The sequence below is a fragment of the Stenella coeruleoalba genome, assembly GCF_951394435.1.
Source record: "Stenella coeruleoalba genome assembly, chromosome: 20".
Lineage (NCBI taxonomy): Eukaryota > Metazoa > Chordata > Mammalia > Artiodactyla > Delphinidae > Stenella > Stenella coeruleoalba.
Window position 1 is genome coordinate 31,806,031 of NC_137166.1, and position 21,534 is coordinate 31,827,564.

The following is a 21,534-nucleotide window of genomic DNA, read 5'->3' on the forward strand; positions in this document are numbered from 1 at the left end:
GGGAAAATAATCTTTTAAAATGCATAGGCAAAGAAGAAAGTTTACTTAAATAATTTTTTTGTGAGTATGTCCCTTAAAACACTTCCTATTTTGATCACCTCATAATTTCGTCATGGAAGTCAAGGCATGGACATTTTGGCCCCTGACATTATTGTAATACCAGGTCTAGAGTGAGAACACTCACAGGTCAATGGGATATGCCGACCTCCAGGAATGATCCTCTTATTTTCTTTTTTTTCTTTGCGGTACGCGGACCTCTCACTGTTGTGGCCTCTCCCGTTGCGGAGCACAGGCTCCGGACGCGCAGGCTCAGCGGCCATGGCTCACGGGCCCAGCCGCTCCACGGCATGTGGGATCTTCCCGGACCGGGGCACGAACCCGTGTGCCCTGCATTGGCAGGCGGACTCTCAACCACTGCGCCACCAGGGAAGACCCCTCCTATTTTCTGAAGGTGGAGACAGTGCCCTGGCTGCAGATCGTGTTATACTATCAGTTGCCTGATACCAGTTGTGGAGGTCATTACTTTTTGTTTTCATTGTTTCAACAAATGTATATTATGCATTTTCTTTGCGCCTGGCTGCATGCTCAGTTCTAGAGACAGTCTAGTGAAAAAGAAAGAGCTCCTCCCCTCAACGTGCTCCCTCTCGAGGCCCTTCAGATAGAGTGGTTAGTACTGGGATTGGAGAGCAAAGGATGTGATGGGTACCCGTATGTGGGAACAAGGGTTTAGAGAGATCCCTGTTCCCCATTCCCGTGTAATCATACTTTCTTCTTCCCCCTAATTTCTTGGAGTTTGAGGTAGCATAAGAAGATTAAGCCTACCCTGCCCTCAGCGACAGGGAAATCCATTTTTGTGTTCTGAATATTTTGTCTTTAGGTTTAAGGGACTAACAAAGCCTATTGTGAAAAGAACAAAAGGAAGGACTGTTTAGGGATGAGTAGAAAACTATGAGGACACAGGAGGGAGGGAGTGGAGATTCCCCTGGCTTTGGATAGGAGAAGAGGCCTGGGTATACACAGTGAGGCTTGACTCAACCACTGCTCTGGGCCAGCTCCCTGAAGAGATACACAGGCAGGCCTCAGAGGATATGACTACATGGTCTAACTAGAGAGGAAAAAGTTCTGAGGCACTGTGCAGCTTTCACAGACCTCTCCGGGCATGAAAATGGGTAGCAACAAGGCTCCAAGAGAGCAATGGAAAAGCAGACAAAGATTATAGGTAGAAAATACGGTGGGAGAGGGGGTCTAGAGGTCTCCCCCTCTTTTGGTCTTGCATTCTGAATTTTAGTACAACTCCAATAAAGACTGAGAAAAGATTTCCCACCAACCTCTTGCAAACTGAGACTTAAAAAAAAAAATTAAGTTGATTAATGAAAAATAAAGAATTGTGTTATTACCTGTCTGAATCTTACAACCGAGATTCATGTCTGTGCTGGGCATATTCAGTTGGAGCACTATTGAGGAAGGGCCATGGCCTCTGGCCATATGCTCTACTATGCTGATTCTCTAGCTCAGCCTTCTGGAAAGGTGCTAACTATTTACTTCACAAGATAATTCCTGGCTCCTCTGCCTTTCCCACAGCCTGTCTAGGAATTCCAGGTGCTCCTCAGTGGTGGTTTCCAAGGAGAAAGGCAAATTTGGGAGCCTTAGGCTCTTGCCGGAGAAGTTCCTGCAGCAAAGTCTGACTCTCTGTCAGGAGTTAAAATGTTACCATCCCATTAATGGGTAATATGCACAGGGATAGGTTAGATTGCTTCCATTATTCAAGGAGCTCCATGTGCCTGGTAGCAACAATTACCAAGACGCATAAATACAACAAAGTTAATTAAAATGTTAGCTGATATAAATAACCTAAGGTTATTGAACATTGTTCCATTTTAAATTAATAAATACGCAAAGGTAATGTTTATAATTAAAGCTATAATTTATCTTCATGCTCTGTTTGTTTAATAGCAGTGGTAATATAACGCTACATGCAGAAATGTAGTAATAGATTTGTTTAGCACTGACATTATAAACAAATGTCTCAGTCTATTTATTCTAAGTTATGATACAGATTCTTTTCACATGCATCTGATGGCCTTTAAACCATTTAAAAGGAACTGCATTAACGTAATCTAATCTTGATACTGAACATAACATTTCAGTTTGAATTATCCTGAATCCATGATCCATTTTATTACTCACAAAGCACTTTATACATTTATGATAATGGCAAACCTTGCTCTGTTATTTAAATCCCATTTCAAAAGGGACGTTATTTTCTTTAAAAAATAAATAAACTCCACACATTTGGGGTAGTAAAGTACAAATAAGGAAAAGTCAATGCCCAGCAAGCCCTTTAACAAAGCAAACAATTCAGATTTTTATGACATTAGCAAATAATAAAGGGAAGAACTGACATTTACAGTTGATGAAATTTTATGTTATAACAGATGATGAAAATGGAATGAAAATCACATGGAAAAATGTGTCCAGGAGGTTCAGCCATTCTGAGTCAATCTCTACCTGTGGACTGTCTTTAGGGACACTTTCCTAACTTCAACCTTTATTTCAACCCTCAGAAAGGTCCCAGGTCTACTCAGAGAGTAAGCCTTGCTCAGAAGCAGAGCAGGGCACATACCTTCAGTGTCTTTTTCATTCCCCCTCCTTTCAGCTTCCTTCTCTGCCCTTCCCACTTCCTCTTCCCTCCCTTTCATTCACCACCTCCAGCACTCAAGGGAATACTTATTCTCCACCCTCTCATTTAAATTATAATAAGCATAAGCAACCGGCCTGTTTTCTCCTAGGTTGCTGGAGGTATGGCGGAAAGAGAACAGAGTTTTGTGTTTTTTTCTTGTGTATTTCTAGTTTCTTCCTCTTAACACAGCTTGTTTCTCTCCCTCTTTAATCCCTTTTAAAATAAATGTTTCTTCTGGGTTGATTTGCAGTCACTGAAAAAACAAATCCCACTTTATTTTAGTAAGAATATTTCATTGGATGTCTTAGAAACAGTTGCCCCTGAAGTCAAATAAACAGCAAATTTAATTTTTTAAAAAGGCATTTCTTTCTTTCTTTTAAAGGAAGTTAAAAATGTAGCAAGCCTATTTTTGGAGAAAGAATGGGCCAGAGAGTTTTTTAAAAATTCTAAACAGATTACACCCTTTGAAAAATCCTAAAAGGATTTTGGTACCGGAACGTCTGAAATTCAGGAAGGATTTAAATTTAGGATTATAAACTATCCCACCGCAAAATCCTCCTGTGATCAAATATCACATTTTAGGAGATGAGTGTCTTTGTAGCTCCCACTCAGGCTGGTTCTTCTCATTCTGTGCAGTATTAATAAAACAGGAGCACTGCGGGCTCAGGGCAAACTTTGCGGAGCTGGGCTGCCAGGCTGGCCTGCTATCAAAGGCCCAGCCTTCAGAAATAAGTCAGAGGGCTCCAGTCCTCCGCAGAGGCTCAGAAGGGCTGGGAGAGGCTGAGACGGTTGCCTGCACTGGTAGATCTCGGCTGCAAGCAAGCCCTGAGCAAAGAGGCAAGGGGTTGGGCAGGAGAAGGCGATGGTTGAGGAGAGAAGAGATGATTAAACCCCAACTTTCCCCCTTCGCTTTGCTACCATCTCACATATCCTTTAAATTCAGGCTCTCCTGAACGTACTGTATCTTTGGTCCTTTCCCATGGCGGTTATGTGGTACCGGCGAAGCAAAGAAGGAACGGATTGACAGGGTTCAGAACATGCTACCCCAAGATATGGCACTGTGGCATAGCGAATATTTCAAGCTGAAGGAATTTGAGAAACAGCAGGTGCAGGAAGGACTTTCTGGCCTTCCCCGCAAGCAGATCGTAAGACCCTCAGTTGAGAGGTGCCCTCCTACAGAAGCATCCTTATCTCTTGAGGTGGAAGGACACCAACAGGAATCTGAACAAACAGGCCTTGCTAAGTTTCCCCCAGTTTATCAGGATGACCTCATACCCTATTTTGTCCTATCACTTTTCGCCACAACTTTTCCATTCTTCATCAAACCTAATATAAAAATACTCCTCTGACTGTTTCTTCAGGTGATCATTTCCTTAGGAAAACTCCTGAGTCACATAAAACTTATATTCAATAAATCTGTAGGCTTCTCTCTTATTAATCTGTCTTTTGTTCCAGGGGCCCAGGCCGAGAACTTAGAAGAGTAGAGGAAACCCCTACAGGGTCAAATTCTAGCTCTCCTTAAGTCGGGCTTCTAGTGGCCATTCAAGTATTTTTGTACGCAAAATTATGTCTATGTTAAGGGTTTTTCTAGAATGTTAGAACGAGAATGGCTCATTGATATTATGTAGCCTAGAGATTTAAAAACTTTAATAACAATTATACACACTGATGAAGATTCTTTGCTTGATCAAACGTTAGTCAGGCTCCTGAAACTTCTCCTAGGCCTATCTGTGCGTTTTGGGGGTAAAATCCAGTCTTAGCAAGAATACTACTGATTCAGTTGAATCAGAATCCCCCATCCTCAATATCTGATCACCTCTGACATCTGATCAGGTTCCTCATTCTCTACCACACCTCCCCTCCAGGTGATGTCTGACCACCCTGGCCAGTATTCAGCAAGAATCATGTTAGCTTGGTTTAGAGAGAACCCCCTTTACCCTTAATGTTTTCTCTTAGTAATTTTCCGTCCACTGACCCCATGCACTTGCCCATAAATTCCCTCTTGTCCATGCCTTCAGAGTTGAGCGCAATCTTTCTCCCTCCTGCAAAATCCCACTAGTGTGTTTATAACTATTGAGATCGCCTCTCCCCCTTTGACTGAAGTCTTCTTTACCGTGCTTTAACAAGTGCCATTGAATTTTTTTCATTAAACACACATAGGCGTGTGCAGTATGTTGAAACATTCTTTCTAGAAGGAAATTTAACCCAGAAGCCCAGTATGAAGAACAGATAAGAGGAAAATGGATCTTATTGACTCAGCACTTGAGCAGCAGGCTGGCACCCCTCATCTCATTTTCTCTCGTCTCCCAGGGTGGTTCCTGCAATACCTTTATTAAACTTTAGAAATCCACACAACAGTTTGAAGATCCTTAATTGGGTCCATCCTCTTCTTTTTGTGCTCTTCTACTGAAAGAAAGTCAAACAAGGAAGCCAATAAGGGCAGGGGAGTCACCCAATGGCTCCCAGCTGACCTGGACCCTAAACCCACTTGTCCCAACTCTAAGCTTAGATCCCTTTCTTTAAGGGTGTCATCAAGGATTGCTCAGTTTTGTTCTATGTACCCTAATCAGCTGAGAATCCCAGCTTGGGCTTAAACATTGTCTAATAAATTCAGCAATTAGATTTAGAGCCAGGAGATTTGATGGGCCAGTAGAAATGTAGTTTCCTGTTGACCCTCAGAAGACAGGTCAGTGATTTTGACAGACAATACCATTGTGTAGGTTTGGTAGGGGGTGCCAAGGAGACTAGAGGTAGGAAAAGGTATGTTGAGTAAGTGAGCCTAAATTTAAATTCTACAGTTCACTTTGCCCTACAGTTCATCATGAACTCGTGTTAAGGTTAGTGTCATAGCACCCTGTGGTGCCCTAGGATAGCTGTTCTCAACTGGGATGATTTTTGCCACCCACAGGCTATTCGGCAACATCTGCAGACTTTTGATGCTGCTAAACATCCTACAAAGCATAGGACATTCCCCCCAAACAAAGAATTATCTGGCCCAAAATGTCAATAGTGCCCAGGTTGAGAGAACCTGCTTGAGAATTTAGCAATCATTCTCAAATACATGGTTTCATTATTATCCAGCTAAATCCTTATCTGCACTTTAATTCACAATATAATGAAAACTCAGCACTAAATTGGACAATAAGCCATAGGTAGGTACAGCAGACATCTTGAAGAGTTCCAGCCTTTTGGGGGGGCGTCTCATTTTAATGGGAGAGGTGGGCATACTGGGTACAAATGACTGTGTCCTTACAGGCAGGGGGAGAGAAGAGATTGCGGGGTGTGGGGGGAGGGGTGTCTGGATCTTTGGCTTGTGTGGGAGGAGTAGCAAGGGACTGGTGTGTGTTCCAAGTTTCTTTGTTGACTTTTGCTGGGGATCAGATGAGCTGGATAATTGCTCAGCTGCGATGTGGGGGAAAGAGAGAGGCAGGGAGGTAAAAGAGAAGGAAAAAACCCATGTAGTTACCTAGGATCAGCATGGAATAAGAATGGCAGAACACCATGGAAAAGAGACGGTGATAAGGAACAGGGGTAACTTGGCCAGAGGAAGCAAGTTAAAAGCATGGGACCAGTTAGGTGCAGCCTTTCCTGTGGAACCATGGCCACCTATATGCGGGCGCTTAAGGGACTTCCAGAATCAGCCCTCACCTTGGATCCTATTGTCTAAAAGCACTGCCCATTCCCTTGAAAAAAAGAGCTTTCTCCCCTGCCAGCCCAGGAGACAAAGAGCGATGCTTTGCAAAATCCATAAAACTAAAGACTCCAACAGTGTCAAGCCTCTTTAAACAATCACTTGTGCTGTGAGGCAAAACAACTGAGACATCCGGATAAGCACTGTGGTGGTATTTTTCATGTTGATTGCAATAACACCATCAAAGCCATGCACATTCTGTGTAAAATCAATGTCTGCTTGTTGGAGGAGGAGGGGGAGGGGAGAGGCCTGGGCATTTTATCTTGTAAGTCGAGATAATCGCATGCCTAGGGCTTGGAAAAAATTGATGGTGGATCAATGGTCAGGAACATGAACTGGACTCATTTGTGACTGTGCGGTGCCCAGTGTTAGCTGGGAGTCTTGGTATGCATAAGAGAGATGGGGGACTGAGGTGCTACCTTTTGAGTGGGCTGGTAACGTCTTGGCATTATCTACAAGGTAATGAGAAAGACCACTCTGGGAGGGTTCAGATACTAGAGAAGTTGAACTATAGTGGGAGTGAATTTCCAGGGGCCGAAGGATGCTCCTATCCAATAAGGGATGTGAGTGTGTGTGTGTGTGTGTGTGTGTGTGTGTGTGTGTGTACATGCACAAGCAGCTCTTATACCCATGGGGAAGGCAAACCTGAGTTTGTGTCAAGGAAACTTTTGTTACTGAACCAAACTTGGGTTCACTTCCCCATGAGCGGTGAAGCCAATCTACTAACACCAGGTTGTGGTGAAGGAAAGTGCAGCTTTATTGTAAGGCACCAATAAGAGGAGAACGGGTGGTTTGATACTTTGGGAAGGGTTTCAGCAAAGCATTTTTAAAGATAAAGTGAGGGAGGGGCGTCCCAGGGTATGTGATCAGCTCATGCACAATTCTGATTGGTTGATGGTGAGGTAACAGGGCAGTCTCACAGGGGTTAACGTCATCAATCCATAGGTGCCAGAAGGTCTGGGGGCTACTACTGCTCATGATCATCAAGTAGTAAATTTCTTCCATTTGGTGGTAGTTTTAGCATCTGAAAAACTCAGGAAATGAGCATCAGATACTATTATCTAGGTGCTTCAGAGAGGAGCTAAAGGAGAGGATGAGGAGGTGGGGTCTGTCTGGGAAGGACTCATAGGGTCCTGCTCCTTTCCACTTTACAAGTTATTTTTGTCCTGATCAAGGGTATTTGCTGGTTCCTTTGTTTCATAAACTAGGAAAATACTCAGGCTCAGGGTGGGGCAGATGGGTTGAATTGTGAGTCTAACTTGGTGCCCGCCTCCTTATGTTTGGGCCATGGTTTCTGCAGTTCTTTATTGGCGGGGATGCTTAGGGGAGGTGATAAGGAAGGAATAACAAAGAGAGGGCAATCACCTTACTGTTTCTTCCTTTCCAGATGAGGTTCCTATAGGAGTGGACCCTTTTCCCCCCAAAGTGGTCTCAATTCCCTTTCACTGGTGGAGGAAGAGGGAGGGAGTTACCTGTTCTCTTTGTTGATCCCTGTGAGGATTAAACGAGTTATTTCACTTGAAGCACTTACCTTACTCAATAAAGATTTCAGCTAGTAGGGCACAAAAACCAACAGAGGTTCAGACAGCTCTTCACTTGGCATTTCTGGGGATACAAATCCAAATCACACAGAGTCAAGGTGGGATGGTGGAGGGGAGGGGAGAGGAGAGATAAAACTGCCCATGGCAGTGCACCATCGCTCTATGCCATCAGTTTGCATTCCCCAAGTGCACAGGGGCCTTATCACCAGGAACTCAGACTAATGAGTCCCCTTTCAGAGTCCTCCCACTCCTCCTGCTCTGCCCTCATAATGCCTCTGGCCCTTTAACTCTCACTCTCCTCTAGAATGCTTCACTTTCTCCAACATCTCCTCCTTCCTGGTTTACTGCCTTTCCCCCCAGATGTCATAAGCCCCAATCCTCCTCTGGTATCTATAACTCGTTTACACATTTCTACTTCTAGGTGGGGTGGGGGACACATTTTAAGCCACGACTGCTGTAGAAGAGGTAGATGGATGTTGGGGGCATTTCCTGTTCCTGATGTGCCGTTGACTTTCTTTTTCCTTCATCATCTTGAAGCATCTGAAAAAGAAATTCAACATACTTCTGAGTGCTTAATGCCCTACTTGAGTCTCTATGTAGCCTCACCTATTAGGGTATCCTTAACTTTATAACCTATTTGTCCTTTGGATATACAACAAAGTCACTTTGAATTAACCTGATACTAGAAGACATCTTTTTTTTTTTTTTTTTTTTTTTTGCAGTACACGGGCCTCTCACTGTTGTGGCCTCTCCCGTTGCGAAGCACAGGCTCCGGACACGCAGGCTCAGCGGCCATGGCTCACGGGCCCAGCCGCTCTGCGGCATGTGGGACCTTCCCGGACCGGGGCACGAACCTGCGTCCCCTGCATCAGCAGGCAGACTCTCAACCACTGCGCCACCAGGGAAGCCCCTAGAAGACATCTTTTGACTGCACTAGAATGTCGAGATGCATGTGCTAGAGGGGAGCGGGTAAATACTTCCTACAGATTGTAGTTGGTGCTTACTTAATTGGAGGGCTTCCCTCCCCTTGCTATTTCTTTTTCTTTTTTTTTTATGTTTTGGCTGAGCTATGTGGCATGTGGGATCTTAGTTCCCTGACCGGGGGTCGAACCCTTGCCCACTGCATTGGAAGCGCAGTCTTAACCACTGTACCGCCAGGGAAGTCTCCCCTTTCTATTTCAACTCACACTGGCAGCTCTCTTCTCCAAAATAAAAATAATGGCACCCTGTTTACACCCTATCTTGCATTACTCATCGATTGGTTGCTATGTTTTATGCTTAGCTCCCCAGTTAGACTGTAAACTCCTTGAAGACAGTGGCTATTTTTTCCCTCTCCCTGGATCCCACAGGGTTCCCAGCCCAGTTTATGGCTCTCAGTGAGCACGAACACACAGCAGGCTGTTGTGTAAGGGACCTTCACTACGTTAAAATTGTTGGTGGAAACTCATTAGTGATTTAGCTTAATACCTTCTTTCTACCTTGTTGAGTTTTTCCTCTTTCTTGAGGCCTGACACCCCATAAAGCTTATCTATCCAGACCTGCCATCCTTAGCACCATTTCTCTTTGCTTCCCCTAATTTAATTATTGGAAAACCATGCTGTAAAGCCATTTTATTTCCAGATGGGATCATTTACCATCTCTGAGGCCAGGTCTCACGTGACCTCTCCAAAGCCAGATTCTCTTTATTTTTAAAGAATGATCACCATTAAATATGTTTGTCTTTAGAGGGAAATTCTTTCAGAAACTAGGCCCTGAGAGAGAGGTCATAAGATTCTGGGGAGTGGTGCCGGTTACACAGTAGTTAATTCTGAATCCGAGACTAGAGGGTGTCCCTGGCTTAGTACAGAAGGTCACCACAAAATGTTCTCTTTTGTTCGTATTTGAAAGTAGATGCAAAAAAGTGGGCGTTTGAGGTTTGCGCTCCAGATGAGCTGGAGCCAGGATACATGTAGCATTAACTTCTGTGTATCACGAACTTGGACCTCAGCAGAGTGTGCAGGTGCTGGCAGCCAGCCAAGTGACAGTCCTAGGTGTGCTCGTCGAACAAAAGCCAACTGTTCGGTGGAGAAAGGGGCTCAGGAGACAAGCTTTGGCTTTAACCCCTGGCCTGTGGTGACCCAGCTGTGGGTCAGGGGGACAAGGACGGGTCATACAATTTCTCTGAGCCTCACTGCTGTCAGCATATAAATAAAATGGGGTTCAGCTTGGGATTTGGGACTGAGTGACCTATAAAATTCTTTCACTGGGGACTGTTAAAAAATTATGCCCAACCAAGTTTCTGGAGAGGGACAATGTGATGTAAGGCTTCTGTTGGAACTTTGGTACCAATAACTGCATGCTATTTCATGGAGCCTCTTTGTGATAAAAATATAATTAATATATTGTGTCTGGATCACTTACTGTAAGACTTCACATTAAAACTTTCTTGAGCTGTCATAAGGCAGTGGTTCTGAATTTTGGGGGGAATCATAGATCTTTTTGAGACTCTGATAACACCTATAGATCCTCTGTCCAGAACACACACGTATACACCCCCCCACACAACTTTTCATATAACTTTGAGGGAGTTTGTGGCCCCTGTAAAGCCTGCTGACCCCTCTAGGCCCTTTGTTAAGAGTTCTTGCTCTCAGGTGAATAAAAAAGTGGGCTGCACATAATGTTACTGGAAGGGGGACCCCTTCCAGGGTCCAAGAGTGGGCTCTAGTCTAATACTCGGAAATGAATTGCCCGAGGAGACACACGTACTGACAAAAGCGAAAGACTTTATTGCAAAGGGGTGCCCGGGTGGAGAGCAGCAGGGTAAGGGAACCCAGGAGAACTGCTCTGCCATGTGGCTCACAGTCTCAGGTTTTATAGTAATGGGGTTAGCTTTCTAGTTGTCTCTGGCCAATCAGCTTGCTTGTGCCCATATTTGGTCTGACTCAGGGCCCTTCCTGGTGGCATGTGCATCTCTCAGCCAAGATAGATTCTAGCATAAGTGTTTCTGGGAGGTTGGCGGGACATATCATGGGCTGGCATCTCCTCCCTCCTCTCAGCCCCTCCCGAATTCTCCCGGTCAGTTTTTCAGCAGCAGCACCATGTTCCTTATCGGGACCTCCTGTTGTGAGACAACTCATGCAAGTGGTTATTATCATGACTGGTCAAGCCAGGTGGTTTCGGTCAATGGTTCCCTAACAAGAAGGCCACTCTCCTTTCTGTTATGGTAAGTTGTTACTGCAGGTCTCTGCCTTTGGACTAGAACTCAATCTAATTCAGCTTCCTTATTCAATGATATGGTGTAGGATGAGTGAAGGGGAAGATAAAAGAAGTAACTTATTCTCCTCTCAGTGAGCTTTCAAGCCTGTCCAGAACATGACTTGGCCAAGTCATTGAGCTTTAGTTTTTCATCCCTAAAACGGAAATAATTGTACCTACCTCATAGGATAATTGAGAAAATTACACAGGGTGGGATTAAGATGAGTAGTTGAGGCATTCTTCTAGGGCACAGAATTTAAGAGCGCACTTAGAATACAGAATACTCAGCCACTGAGATAAATAATATTTTAATGGAATATATTTTTTAATTTATTTATTTGTTTATGGCTGCGTTGGGTCTTAGTTGCTGCGTGAGGGCTTTCTCTAGTTGTGGCGAGCGGGGGCTACTCTTCGTTGCAGTGCGTGGGCTTCTCATGGTGGCTTCTCTTATGGAGCACAGGATCTAGGTGCGCGGGCTTCAGTAGTTGTGGCCTGCAGGCTCAGTTGTGGTGCACGGGCTTAGCTGCTCCGTGGCATGTAGGATCTTCCCGGACCAGGGATCAAACCCGTGTCCCCTGCATTGGCAGATGGATTCTTAACCATTGCACCACCAGGGGAGTCCCTTAATGGAATATTTAAAAAAATAAGAATGTAAGCAAACAATCCATGATGAGCAAAGCCTCAGGTCCCAATAGGAACAGTCTAGTACTCTTACTGATCCTAAGAATTTGATGGATGGCAAAAATATGGGTATGGCTTATCTAAATCCAACTTTTGTCTGGATCCTTAATCTTGTCTAAAACATGTCACAGGACAGGTGTCAAGCCAAAAGGTTGTAAAGTTGGCTACCGTTCACCCTAAAGGTGGACCCTAGAACTTAGCCCACTTTTGGTATTATCTGAGAAGGCCCAGGACAGATAATTGTGGGCGGAAAAATAGCAAGATGTCTTCTCATTCCTTACAAAGCTTAAAAGCTTGTTTAGAGAAGCCAAGACTTCAAGGCAGCGCAGTTTATAATTTTTTTCCATGCTACCTGCATGACATACCTAGACATTCATATACAGGTAATTACGATCTGAAGTGAATGTGAATTATGATTCTCAATGATACTTCCTTGTGATTTGTTATAATATAAATAATGGTGATTTATTGTGGTTTCACCAACTGCTCTGTTGGTGATGGATCATAATAGTAGATCATGATAATTACGAAATCAGCACAGAGCTGTTTTCCCCTTGTAATTCAATTGTAACACGACCGCCAAGGCTGCTGAACATCACAGCCTGTCTGCTGGATGCTGGACTGTGTTCAAGAGGGGTACTTTGGTCTTTCATGTAATTCACAGCAGTTCATCTCTAATAACTGTCCAGGTGGTTGTAGTATTACAGGTTGATGGCGTTTTACTTGTGGATTTTTATTCTAGACGCAAATTAAAATTTCAGAGTTTGTCATTCCTAGAGTGGAGGAATTAACAGGGAAATGCTGAAGGTCTGGGGAGGCCTGAGCAGGTGACAGAATCCAGATTCCTTTCCTCCCCTCTCTCCTGGACCCCCTTCCTCACTCAGGCCTGGGCTGTGTCTCAAAGACTGTGTCAGAGTGTTTATTAATTTTTCTGATTTACACGGAAAACTTCTTCTCCAAAGAACACAAGATACCTGTCATTTTGGACTCTGCTTTAAGCAACTCCAATCTATAAAAAAACCTTTGTTTTAGAACACTTACTTCCCAAACTGAACACAAAGATGTTCAGAGAACTCCAGGAGTTCTCTGAAAAAAGAGTACCTGTGTCAACTTACTTGCAAGACACTTGGGCTAATATAAATGAAAAATATGCACAGACATAAAGATACATTTTTTTAAGAGGTAAGTGAAATCATGTTCTTTACTGCAGGACTTCTTAGAGACTTTGCTTTGATGATGGGCACAGTGAATGTTTATGAAAAAACATGGTAGACAGCAGTTCATTAACTGCAGTCAGTCCCTGCCTCTGCGTGGTGGACTAAAGACAGCAGTCAATTCTTCACCAATCCTCCCATCAAGAAGTAGAGCCAGGGGGACATGGATAAATGGGAAGTTTGGGATTAACATACACACTCCTACATAGAAAAGAGACAACCACAAGGACCTACTGTGTAACACAGGGAACTCTACTCAATATTCTATAATAACCTATAAAAGGAAAGAAAGAATCTGAAGAAAATAGATATATACGTACGTATAAGTGAATCACTTTGCTGTACACCTGATACTAACACAACATTGTAAATCAACTGTACTTCAAGTTATAAAAAAAGTAAAAGATTTAAAGAAAGTAAAAAAAAAAAAAGACGTGAGGTCAGACCGACATGGTGATTTCACACTTTCTTGGGCTGGGCCTAAGCCGCCTCAGACCAGAGACCGACATGCACGGCCAACCGGGCTGCTCTTCCCCTTCTGTCCGGGCCCCTAGCCTCTCCTCCCGATTCGTGGGTGGTGTGTAGTGTGTGGAAAGTAGGGGTGCAGCATCCAGCCAGACGCCGGGCGTGGTCGGGGCGTCCCGCCCCCTCACGCGCGGCGTGTTCCGGGCGTCCCGCCCCCTCACGCGCGGCGTGCTCTGGCGTCCCGCCCCCTCACGCGCGGCGTGCTCCGGACGTCCCGCCCCCTCACGCGCGGCGTGCTCCGGACGTCCCGCCCTCTCACGCGCGGCGTGCTCCGGGCGTCCTGCTGCAGCGCTGCGTGCCCGTCGCCGGGTGAGCCCGCCTCGCAGGCCCTGGGCGGTGCTCCGGAGCACTGGGGGCCCTCCCTGGAGGGCCTAAGGCCCAGCGGTGATGTCGTTTCCGGTTCTCAGAGAGCCCCTCGGTTCCCACTGCGGCGGTGCTTCCGGTGAGCAGCTGTGGTGGGGGTGGGGTCGAGACGGTAAGGGGGGCACGCCTGTTCCCCTCGTGGGGCCGGGTGCCGGCGCGTCGCGGTCGTCCTCCTTGCGAGCGTGATGGGGGCGCGCGCAGTGTGTTCCCCCTTCGCTGGGGTCGCACGGCGGAGGGGCAGGGGGGCATGGGAGCGATGGTGGCGGGCCAGGCGGTGGGAGGGGGCCGCCACAATTTAGACGAGACCCCTTGTGAGGCAGACCAGTGAGCCTGAAAGCGGCCCAGGCTTTGCCCTGGCCCTGACCGCCAATGCTCATATTTTGAAATTTTTCTAAGGAAAATAAATTAAAAAAAAAAATAAAGTGGAGTAAAATTTCCCTACTCTTGAATCTGGAATCACCCCATGATGTGTTTCGACCAACAGAATGAGGCAGAAGTGACCCTGTTCTGAAGTTACCGCCTTTTCTACTCGGAACACTCCTTGAAACTCGGCCACCATGCGGATGAAGCTTTAGAAGTTTCGTGGAAAGGCCTATGTGGGTGAGAACCGAAGCCCCAGGCTGATAGCCCCAGTTGAGCTCCCCGCCAGCACCCACTGCGGCCACCTGGTGAGGCCGCTTTGGACCTTCCAGCCATCGCCGCACCCCAGGCAACACCATGGGAAGCAGAAGAACCTTCTAGTCAGTCAACAGAATCGTGAGAAATAGTAAGTTTATTGTTATTTTAAGACACTGAATTGTGGGTTGATATTTACACCCCACAGGTGACGGAAACACTCTGCCTCTTCTTCCTTCCTTTTTATCAGAACATACTGTTCATTTCTTACCCAGAATTTAGCACAGTTTGTTTACTTCTTTAGTTTTCTCCCATGCTGTGAACTCTCAGAGTGGAGGATCCATATTTACTTTGCCTATCTCTGTATACCTCCACGTAGCACAGTGACTGGCACCTAAACTAAATCTTTGTTGAATGAATGAACATCTTTTAGAAAACAGCTTCAAAACCCTAGTCTACTTTATAGACGGAATTAGGGGTTGACCAGTTAAATAACAGAAGGATCTTTTGCTAAGGCAGAGATTATCAAAGGTTCCCTTAAATATTGAGGCTACATAGTACACCTAAAATAGAATTCAGTGTGGCAAACCCCAAATTACTGAAATTTTTCTAGAAACGAACTGGACCTAAAGGCAATCACGTAGTACTCATATCAGAAACACGGAAGTTTGTACTCACAGGCCTTCCCTTTCATCTCTCCACAGAGGAAACAATATTCTGAGGTTGCTGAGTGTCACTCCCAAGTATATTTTTATTTTTTAGTACATAGGCACGCAAACATAAAAATGTGGAATATACACCATATTGTGTATTACATACCTCCCATCCATTTGCATTTTACTTTTAGTTTTTGAAGTTTATTCACCTTAATATAGGCATATCTAATTTGTTCATTTTGACTGTGGTAAAGTATTCCATTTTATGACTAAACATCGGTCTCTTTGTTCACTTTCCTACTCTTGGATAATCGGTTCTTTCCTATGTTTACTATGGTAAACCAGGCTGTGATGAACATATTTGCACATGTCTCTGTGCATGTTAAGAGTTTATGGTTGTTTTTCTCCTATTATTTTCTTCAACATTCTTCAGTTTGATCCTGAAGCCCAGCTCTGCCCTCTTAGCTGGGTGTGAGAATGGTTTAGTGAGTTCCTTGGCATCTTCATTTTTCTAATTGGAGTAGACCTGACTTTGGGAGGCTCCATGTGCATGTAACACTGACAGTAGCATTGGAACATTAGACAGCCAGAGCTGGAAGGAGCTCAGAGACTCTGGGCACACTACCTTCATTTAGCAGATGAAAGTCTAAGGACTAGAGAGAGAGAGAGACTCACTAAGGATCTCACAACCACTGAATGGAATACAAAGAATCAGAACCAGGTACACCAAACCCTGCCCGTGTTCTGTTTTCTTTTTGTGATGGCCTCCTTGCCATGTAGGAACTGTCCAATATGGCCCTTCATGCGGAGCTGGCTGTTAGTGGCTTTGCGTATGAGCAGTTCTTTGGTGTCTTCCTGGGCAGGGTGGGGTCAGTTAGAGTCAGATTATGTCCTGAGTGCTCCTCTGAGGTCTTGCCAAGGGAGAAAGAGGTTTCTTAGCTACAGTTTCTTCCATCCCATTGTCCAGTCCCACAGCCTGGTTAGCAATGGAGAGTTGTTTACATGAGTTAGGAATATCAAAGCACTCACTTTGGCCAGCCCTTTCCTCCTACCAGGGATACCAACAGTTAGCAATCCCTACCTGGAAGACTGTGGTGAAAATTTTTCAGAGACTGAAGTAGATATGTGATCCATTATTGTTGTCTGCCATGAGCATGGAGTTGGAGAATGGTAGCATACATGGCATGTGTTTACATTCCTGCCTTCCTCCTTGTCTGATGTCAGCATCGTCTCCAGGAATCTCGTAAGAGTCTTGGACATGCAAAAATGGGCATGTGAAACTTTGTGGTGGTTGTTACAAGAGCCACCACTCCAGTAAGGAATGTTTCTATCAATTTCTGGGTGCACACTAAGCAAGCTGTGCAACCCTCCTGCCTTTTTCCTCCCCCAAGTAGAGCAGCTGATGCAGTTCCAGGCTACCGAGATCATGACTAATTGTCATCCCTTGCAAGCAGACCTTCACTGAACCTTAGAAGCAGAAAAATTCAGAAACAAAAGCAAGAAATAAAAGAGCTGTCAGAAAGAGTCTACATAGAACCCTGAAGTTATGCTTTCGTAACTGAATAAATAACTCCTTGAGTAATAATTTGTTTGCAAGCTGTTGATTAGCAGCATAATTAATTTCTGCAGATTATAAATAACAGAGCACAAAGTGGCATTCCCAGTAGAGCCAATGAAAAATTACCTAAACCATTTTAAAAACCAAAAATAGTTCACAGTGTAACAGATTTAAACAGGCTCTAGAATCTGGGTGGTGCCATTTTCTTTTTCCTCTGAGTTAAAAAGAAAGAAAAAAAAAAAAAGAAAAAAGAAAAAACATCCCCAGAAAACTCAACAGCTATGAGCTTGTATCTGAAGTCAGAAATTTATTGGCAAAAAGCAGAGTTTCATTAATCACTCTGTTCTCTCTTATGCCTGGCATGTCAAGAAGGAAAAAAAAAATCTCTGTTTATCTCTGCTTCAAACAAACAGCCGCATAAGTGGATTATTCCCAACAGAAAGATTTTCCCTATACTCTAATCTCAGAGCAATCATTCACTACTCTAAATGAGCAGTTACTTAAAATGTTAAGAAGGGATGCTAATTAGCTGAAGGAAAACCCTGCCAAGTATTTAATTTTCAGAAAATAAAGTGCAGATAAGAAAGGTCTCTCACCTTTTGCAACCTGAAGCCATTGTTCTATATCTCGTCTCTTGCCTTGAGTGCCTCCCTAGTTTTAGGGTCTCGACTGTGGGATGCTGGCTGAGTGGTACCAAATGATCTCTAGGTTCAGGAAATTGAGGGTAAGAGTATTCTTGAATTTTGAGGAGAAAGAGCCTTAACTTTATTTATAACCTGGAATCTTTTCCAAGAAGATTTAAGGAATTTACTAAAAGACAAAAAAAGTGAAAAAAAGAGTCTGTGAAAGACCACTGTGGATAAATGCTGGAAGGAAATAGACCTAAGAGGAATGGAGTAGATATTCCAATTATAACAGTAGATGTTGCAGATTGGCACCATCTAGCTCTGAGCTTCCCAGTAGCTGAGGTAAGGAGGACAACATGGTGCTAAAGGGCTCATGTTATCTGAAAGGAAAACGGATGAGAAACCAGGAGCATGGACTATACGCCATGGAATTGGTGGTTAAGACATGGGCTTTAGAACTGGAAGAAAATGGGTTCCACTTGATCTCTTCATATACAAACTTTGTGATCTGGGCAAGCTATTTAATCTCCCTGTGTCCCAGGATTCTTCTTTATTTAAAAAAAAAAAACTTTATATTTTGAAATAATTTTAGACCCGTAAGTTGTAAGAATAGTTCAGAGAATTCACTTGCACTGTTCACCCAGTTTCCCCCAGTGATAGTATCTTAGCTTCGAAACAACATGCTCAATACCAGGAAGTTGACATTGATACAATACTATCCACCAAACTACAGGCCATATTCAGATTTAACCATTCCCAGGTTTGGCTTAAAAAAAAAAAAAAAAAGGGGGGAAACATTGGGAATTCCCTGGCGGTTCAGTGGTTAGGACTCTGCGCTTTCATTGACGAGGGCACAGGTTCGGTCCCTAGGTGGGGAACTAAGATCCCACAAGCTGCACAGTGTGGCTAAAAAAAAAAAAAAAAAGTAAAGGGAAATGACAGCAACAGTAATAGTAATACCTAGCCATAGGGTTTTTATAAAGGCTACACAGCATAACACATGTGACTCACTTAACATATAATTGACCACGTAATATGCACTCAATGAAAGGTCCTCATTAATATATGAGTTAATGAGAAGGTCATTAGCCACAGCAGCTACATGATGTTTCCTAGACACAAAATGTGTCTAATCTTTTATCAGCCCAGACTTCCAGTGGGAAGAGATATATTTGGTCAGGTATTACAGGGCTTAGACTGGAAAGAGGGTCCATTTAAGAATGAGGAAATGCAGACTGGCACATTTAATCAGGGTTCTGGTGATAAAACAGAAAGAATCGAAGCATCCTCATTTCTGTTTCAGACAGTGGTTTATTTTCTGCTTCCCCAGCCACCCAGAAAGTAAGAGTCCCTTTCTCATCCCTCTGATATAAAAAGAACAAAATGCCTAATTATAGATAGTGCTTTTCTAAGATCTGAGCCAGTGCTGCAGAGGAACCGGGTATGAGTTTGCAGTTTTATTGTTGCCTCTTGCGTGTGTTTGAACATTTCTGCAGACGCTTGTGCTATTCTATTCAATTCCATTTGACATAGCTAAGCTCTTATTATATATGTGCATTTCGTGGTGCTTGCTAGGCACTACGTGAAGCACAGGATGAAAAAGAGATGACTTTTACCTCCAAGGAGCTTATAATCTAGTGAGGATGTCAGAAGGACACACACTCTAATATTATTTCCCGTTGAATTTGTGTATTGCCAGTTATTTTACTCAACTCTTGAGTAATACTGTCCCAGACACAGTAAAGTGATTATGAAAGGAATATCTGCTCTAGAAGATATTGCCCTGATGCTTCTAATGTTATTGGAGGAAAAAGGAAAAATTATTGATTCATCTAGTAAATATTTATTGAGTACATACTATGTGCTAGGTAATTGTCTTTGTGTTGGGGGTTCAGCGATGAACACAAGAGACAAAATTCCTGTTCTAATGGATTTTATCTTCCAACGGGAGGAATATGGAAATTGTGTAAACTGATGAAGAAAATAAATTGAAGAGTAACTGGTTGGGGTAGGATGCGACTAGAAAACAATGAAACCTGTTCTGCAGAGGCAATATTTGATTTGACACTTGTAAAATGGGGAGGATCAAATCATGTGACGTTGTTGGGGAAATAAGAAAACATGGCAGATGGAGGGACTAGCCAATGCAAAGACCCAAATGCAATACTATGTAATATGAGACAGTGTGATTAAAAGATCTTAGTACAGTGTAGGTGTTCTTTCAGTGTTGACTGAAAGAAGTGCCAAAGTGCATAGTTCAGAAGGTCAGAGACAAAGGATGTTTTTTAGGTAGTGAGAGTGAGCTTCCCAGAAGAAGGAGATATGTAACTTGACTCTGAAGATGAAACTTTTTTATAGATGGACAAGGGATGGCCTTTCCGTGGGAAATGGAATGAACAAAAGCCCTCTGTAAGGGGTCTCATTTGGGAGAGAGTGAGAATGGGTTAAAAGAGCGGTGAGGTTGATTGTGGGGACTGCAGAGATAGTAATCCTCTATTAGTGAGATAGGCTGGGATCTGGGACCTCGTGCTGCAGTGCTTGCACCTGGACAAACATCTCCCCGAGCAACAAAATACAAAAACTATAAGGGACTAAAGATCACTGCGTGCGTGCGCAATTGGGGTAAATTCTGGACAAAAGATACAAAAAAGACCAAAAAACCCAGCTGCAACTTCTGAAGAGCCAGGAGCAACAGCAGGGCGTCAGGAGCAAAAGCAGGAATACTGTGCATACCTCTTGCACTCAACCAAAGGGTGGGCGAAACACCCCAGCCACCCCTCCAGCCCGACCCCTGGACACACCCCTACGCTCACCCCATATCAGGAACCAGCTCTTCCCTACCCCCCCACCCCACGCCTCAGGGAGCGAGCAAGGGAACATGTTGCTTGTTCTCTCTCGCCCCTGCTGCAGCAGGGGCCTCAGTAAAGCCTTGTCTGGCCTATAGTCAATTTGTATTGATTGGGGAAAGCCAAGAACCCTAGTTGGTATCATTATTATTATTACTCACATTATTATTAATATTAAAATATTTAATAACATTAAATATTTATTAAAAGTTTACTGTGTGCCAAGGACGGTGATATTTTGTCTTCTATTTCATTATTATTCACATTCAGTTTTACAGTTGAAGAAACTGAGGCTCAGAGAAGTTAAGTAACTTGCCCAAGGTCGCATAATTGAGTGACAGAGGCAGGGCACAAACCCATGTGTGTCAGACTGCAAAGTTGGCGCCGCATTATATGAAAATGTAGTTTTTGAATATGTGCTGTTGAATGTATTTCCCCAAATCTTTTTCTCCGAAATCCCAGAGGATTTGGCAAATGCTAACTAAATTCTATGGAACAGTGAAATAGTGTCTTAATAGTTAGATAACTTTAACATCATCCTCACTGGCAAAGATGTCATCCTATGTCTTTACCATAATCTTGCCCAGTGTCAGCAGTGGTGATGGTGGTAGTGTGTGTGTTGGGGAGGGCCTGAGTTTTTCATATTTTAACTTGGCTCCTTTCGTGAAAGAGGGTAACACTTGACTGTGGTGGGAAAGCACAGTGCTTCCCACTAATACAGCATGTGGTTCTGGAGCAGGTATTTTTCTGTGCCAAGCAAACTGGTTCTTGTACATATTAAGTACACAGCTGAGATTGTTGCCTGATAAGGCACGGCAGCTGCCTTTAAGAGTGCCATGCTTTCTGGGCATAGGTCCAAAGTCATAATGCTAGGGTGAAAATGTTTGATTAGAGCATAGGGGTAATGATAGCAAGGTCGTGGCTTTCATCACACTGCACCCATGACCTAGTTAACATCACTCAGCCCACTGCCACATCTTAGAGCTGCCACATCTTGGAGCTGTCATCTTAGTACTCTGTCTTATATACCTGTGCTGTTGTCCATAAAGGACATTGATCAAGAAAGTAACTGATACAGTACACTCACAAGGCCTGAGTTGTGTTCTAAGATAATACGTGCAAAGCAGCAAGCACAATGCCTTAATTAACATGGCACAAACACACTCAATAAATTAAATTTCTTTTCCTTTTCTAATCCTCTCTGCCTCATTCTCCTTGGCTCTGATGCTTACTTCTTTTTTGCTACCGGAAAATTCATTTCCCCCTCTGAACTTTTCCTTTATTATCTCTGGATAAAGGTTGGT

At 43.9% G+C, this 21,534-nt stretch overlaps 1 long non-coding RNA gene across 1 annotated transcript in view; it reads left to right on the forward strand.

Moving 5' to 3' along the window:
• Positions 1-13,137: 13,137 nt before the first annotated feature.
• The window catches only part of LOC307178367, a 485,088-nt gene continuing 476,691 nt past the window's right edge, over positions 13,138-21,534 (forward strand). The window contains exons 1-2 of the long non-coding RNA XR_013825184.1: positions 13,138-14,008; positions 14,414-14,695. This is a non-coding gene — a long non-coding RNA (uncharacterized lncRNA). The remainder of the gene's footprint in view (positions 14,009-14,413; positions 14,696-21,534) is intronic.